Source organism: Atta colombica, unplaced genomic scaffold (genome assembly GCF_001594045.1).
Source record: "Atta colombica isolate Treedump-2 unplaced genomic scaffold, Acol1.0 scaffold58, whole genome shotgun sequence".
NCBI classification, from domain to species: Eukaryota; Metazoa; Arthropoda; class Insecta; order Hymenoptera; family Formicidae; genus Atta; species Atta colombica.
In genome coordinates this window covers 268,218-274,306 of record NW_017259548.1, presented here as the reverse complement: position 1 = coordinate 274,306, position 6,089 = coordinate 268,218, and positions in this window count along the sequence as shown.

Below are 6,089 nucleotides of genomic sequence, written 5' to 3'. Positions count from 1 at the left end.
AAAATAAATACAATAATGGTTTAAATAACATTATAAATTATAAATAACATAATAAAAGAATTATGCTGTAGATACTTAGATGTACAATAATAGAATAATCTATGAACTTTTATATTTTTGATGCTTTGAGATATGACATATTTTATTTCGGCTCACTATTTTTTTTAGTTCTAAGAATTAAAAAAAGATGACGAGTAAATTGAACTCGGTTCAATTTATTCTTCATCTTTTTCTAATTCTTAGAACTAGCAAAAGCTGAACCGAAATTAAAGGTAATCTACATTGGTAGAAACGGGCATAAATGTTTGGTTTGCTTTTACTCGTCATATTTTTGTATATATGTGTGTATCCGTGCATTTCTACGTAACATAAGCAACCGACGTCGTCGGCATCGTTGCACGGCAGTCACGCGAGACCGGATGGAGCGCGTGACCGGCTGCGGCCTGCGGTCGCGACACTCGCAGCGCGTCGCCTCGCCGCGACGACAGGCCGAGGCTAACCGTAAAAATAATAGGGTCTCCAGTGAAATAAATTGAGTTATTAACGTGACGGTATCACAATAAATTATGATGAAGCGGCTCCGGGGGCAAAAAGGAACGGTCAGATAGCGGTTGGCGAGAGGTCGGACGGGGCTAACAGCAGTTGATTGCCGGTCGCTCGTTTGTCTCCATGTAGCCTGACAGGAACTGTCCTGGCCGAAGTAACGTCAGCGCGTACCCTGGCTCGCCTCTGCCGCGGTGTGCGCGCTCGCTGCGCGTCGTGCGCGCACTGCCCGACACGGACAAGACTCGGGGAGCGCCGTTACTCGATGGTGTCCGTAATTAGTTCTGTCCATAGATTGAAACAAATGGTACGTCGGCCGGCGAAACTGGACTCTACGCCCAGTAAAGGGAGGGATTATAAGGGAGAAGGAGGAATGTGACAGGGAACGCGGCGATACGTCCCTTCTCACGCAACCCATCCTCGCAACTTCGATGACATGGCAAAACGCTCTGCATTTCCCGTCTCTGGTAGAGATCTCGTGATAATATATAGAGCGAGTGTGCGCGTATGAGAATTTTTATCTCTACGCTGGATATCTCCCAGACAACACAAGTCTAAAATTGGGACAGATGTCTTCAATGTCTATTTCTAGTGATATAGATTAACTGTAATCTTAGTTTAATTTATTCTTTATCTTTTTTTAATTCTTAGAAATAGAAAGAGATACAAAGTAAGATTAAAGTTAATTTATATTAGCAGAAATGGGGTTATGTCTGTTCTCGCAAAGATATCTTTAACCTTTTAGTGCCTTGATCTCAGGCCTGGTTTTTCATTTTCTGATTAATTTATGACTAGACTTAACCTAATGATTACGTAAAAATTGTATATTTTTTTTAGCTATCATTAATCACTAAATTGATAGTTTGATAGTGAATAAAAGTTTTAAAGTTATCACTAAGAAACCAGTTAGTTTAGTGATTAATCATAGAAAAACACAATTTTTGCGTTATTATCAGGTTAAATAAGATTAAATCTGATCCACTAGTTAATCAGAAAATGAAAAACCGAATCTCAATAGGAATAGCATAGAGATCTTTTTTACTTATATATTAGTTTTCCATACAAGCCTTCTAGGAAATATAATGATGACAGAGAATATCTTATCATCATGAGAATGTCTCCAGAATAAAGTGTGAGATATGAGTTTTTAAATAAAAGTACATACTGATTTGTTTATTACCGTTACATTCCCTAATTTCCTCTTTTTTTAATAAAAAAAAAGAATTTGTTAGAATGTTCATTTTTATGCAATATTTTACACAATACTTAATGTGATAAATTCGTGAAAAAACATATAACAATGTAGCACCGAAGAGTGAAGAGTCTTATGTCCTAATTCTAGACTATATGTTGTCTAAGCTCGCAGTTGTTGGACACTTTTACCCACGTGGGTGTTCCCGTGTCGTCTCCGTCAACGCCGCGGACATCACAATGGTTCGCACGTCATTCTCACTCTCGGAACAATGCATGCGCAAATTAACGCTACTTGTTGGGTTGTAAATGTCATTGACTCGCAGTAGAACGTAGCGCTATTAGATTACTTGTAACTGGGTTACGTCTACGTTAGGGATGCGCAAGCGAACCCTCAGGAATTCTATAGGACATCATATAGACGCGAATTGTATTGTCTAGAGACCCATTAATAAGAGTCTAGCCATTATATATATTTTATCAAACCTCAATTTGAAACATCGTGATTGATCAGCCATTTTTCTTTTAATGACGTAATATCATACGATACTATCATCATATGGTAGTTTGCTTTGCAATGTTTGCGCCAGCCAGCACTTGAGAGATTTCGCGAATATATATGAATATTGAGAATTTTCTACAAGAAAATGTTTATATTAACATTAGGTTTATTCGCGTTGCTTGCACTTTTTCCACTCGGCATCTTTGCTTTCTCTCATTTCAACGCCAAAATATATATTATTATCTTATTTTAAGTTCAAAAATTTTTCAAGCCTCTTATTTTTTTTTCAGACCTCTTATTAAGTGAATATTTTTAATTTTATGCTATTATAAAATATTTTTAAACTATATAAATAACTATATGAGATGGCTGCTTTCCTTTTATAGGACATGCCTGACACAAACGTCGTCGTAAACATGGTGGAAGTAATAGTACTTCCACCATGGTTCTAAACGTCACAAATGTCTTTTCGTATGAAATTAGCTATTTTTGCAGGCAGACGCATCTCACACGCCGAACGCAACTTCAATCTTATATACTTGAGCTAAAGCTACTCCCTTTTATAATATAAAAATTAGAAAAAAAATGGTGGACCAATAAAAATCAATCAAAACATTCCAAAATTTGAAAATTTTTTTCTCAGATTTCTAACCAGACTCTTATTATTAAAGGATCTTTAGCATTGTCCCATCGCGCGCGCGCCACATTTTCTGATGACGTCGGAGACCGTAGTATCTCCGATCTTCGACCGAATACATGAATCATAACTGGATCCCACACACATACTTTTGACTTTTAAATCTCTGATCAAGCAGATTCAATTGCCCGATTTGATTTATTATACCCGTCTAACGATGCCGATGGAAATGTCACGAAATAATGCGAAGCCGTTCGAATCAAGAGACATGGACACAATCAGTGTTAGATATTAACAATGAATGAAAAATGGACATCTGGCGTATCTCTCAATTGAATAGTTTTATCTTAGTTTCGATGTATCGTTTAAATTTTATCTTGCGGTAATCGTAATAAGTTTGCGATTTTATCATTACATAAAAGAGATTAAGTTTGCAATGTAACATTTTAGATAAACATTAGCATATCTTTCAATTGAAAAATATTTCACATATTGTAAATACAAATTACATCTTACAATAATCACAATAAAATCATAGTAAAGTAATTTTATTATTATATTTATAAAAGAGGTTACCCATACAGAATTTGCAACAATGTCGCTGCAAAATCTCTGCAATGTTGCTGTAACTTTTATGCTCTAGGTAAGTTTGTAACATTTTGGCAATTTTATAAAATACACAGTATATGTATATATAAAACTATTACTTTTATTAGGAACATTATTTTTAACTATACAAATAAACAAAGAAGATCATGTTTTGTCAAATTGGGTCTTGGTGTTTAATAATATTCTTTGTGTGAATATACAATTTTTAGTTCAAACAAATATTATTTTGCACGTATAGAGCGTAGCTTCGAGTCAAATAACTGCAGAGAGGTCAAGAGAAAAGAAGGATAACGGATGACAGACCACGTTGCGTTTTGGACGTAAACCGGATTCACGAGAGTGGTGTGCGCAACTTCTTCGCCGCTTTATTTCACCTTTCACCGACAAGTGTGCAACCCGGCATCGCCTCAGGCAGTCTGATGATTAGCATGCTGACTATGCATGAGGCGCTACAACATCGGGGAGCTGCGAATAGAAGAAAAGTTCGACTATAAACGAAGGTGGCAGACAGAGACATTGATTGAAAAGCCTGTAAGCGACGCCGTCCCGAGGAGTAACGAGGCGAACGTAACCGCCTGTGTCTTCATACGTACATGGTGTTTATTACTTTGTATATGCAATCTCTGTGTAGCCAGAACCTTACGTTTTTAACCTAGTAATGAAATGTCTTGGAAAACTGATTCTTTCAATTGGCTTTGAGAAGTAGTTTCACGATACTCTTTTTGCTAGAACCTTTTCAACCTATCGCAAGTCTCACTTCGCAGCCTTTGATGATTTATTAAAGCAGAAATTATAAGAAATTCTCGTTGAAGAGATAAAATGAATCAATTAATATTTCGTTTATTGAAGCATGAGATGCAGGCAGACGACATGAACGAGCGAGCAGCATTTTGTAAGAATCCGTCAAGTTAAATGCGATATAACAGGCGATCTCTGTGACTCCCTCATCTCTCTCTCTCTCTCTCTCTCTCTCTCTCTCTCTCTCTCTCTCTCTCTCTTCTTTTCCGTTTCTCTCTTTCGTTTTTTCTTGTTGCATCTTTTCTTTTTCTCCCTCGGAACATCTATGGACTGACTGGCCCATTAATTACCTTTATTGAACTTCCGTGCCGGTTTCGGTCCTACTCGTCGATCGTCCCTATCACTGCCAATCAATCTCGAACGTAGCATCGGTGCGGCTTCGTCAAACGTCCCGACGAAATCAGCCAATCTACCGCGGAACAATAGGCCAGCATGACTCGATGTCTTGTCGGTTCTGCATCAACCGTCTCCTTTCCTTTTTTCTGAAGCCGGGCCGACATTTATATCCCGTTCTCAGAACGACTACTCTGCTTCCTTTTAATCACAACAGTATACGCGGCTTAAATCAAACGGTTTTTGGTAGTATTCTCTTAGACAAAGACACGTTCAACCCATAGAAAAAAACACCGATAGAGAATCACATTAAATATTTTAAATTGCTAAATTTATAATCTCAATTTTAATAGGTGATTAAATATTAACATGCAAATGTGTTTAAAATCTTTTAAAAATGATTAGAAAGTTTTAAATATGATAATCTATATGTATATTTAACTTCATTAGTACCACAGTAACAAGTTTCTTATATAAATTTTTCGATTTGAATGATATTAATTGATTTAGACAATGATATTGATTTGATTTAGATAAGATGCGCTCAGTCTGTAGAAAAAACAGTGAGAGAGAATCACATTAAATTATTCTGAATTGCTTAATTTACAGTCTTAATTCTAATAAGTATAAATAATATTATGCAAATATATCTTTAAAAATCTTTAAAGATGATTAGAAAGTATTTTAAATAGACAATCTATACATAAATGTATTTTAGTTTGATTGCTACAGTAAGAAATCTTTTATATAAATTTCTCTTAATGATATTTGGCAGAAATTTCAGAGAAATTTCAAATCTAGTAATTTTCAGCATGATGTGTAGATAATTGTAGAAGTAATCGATGGGTTGAAAGGAAAGACCTATTTTTTACTTATTACTTCCTGACAGCCCTTACGACGTGGGTACATGACGTCTGAATGGCTGGCGTCACGTTTTCAATTTTCTGCTCGCCTGTTAGGCAGGCTGTCTTTACTCGTTAAGTGCACTGACAGCATCACTGAAGCACTCCCCTTAGATAAATTAAAATATCGATCGGGACACGCCAATTATAAGTTTGACGTTATACTAATATCTACCACGTCACCATCGTACGCAAGGTTAAGTGAAAACTAGCAGATGTCGATATAAATAAATTATCGCGACGTACTAGATCTTGACCATAGATCTTGATCCAGATTTAAGGAAAATTTGTTTAATTTAGAAAATTGCATAATTATATCGATATTCCATGACGCCATAGTAAGAATATATTGTAAAACGAGTGGAAAACTATTATATGAAAGCTCTGGATAATTTACGATTTTCTGTTACCATAAAATCTCTTATTTCTTTATTCTCATTTTATTTTAAAAATAATTTTTTTTATTTATGTGGAATAAAATCTCCTTTTAAAAAATAGTTACTATAAACAAAATAACGTGGTATATTTGATTCTCTTCAAATTTTTCAAAATATCCTAGAGAACATTAATAAAA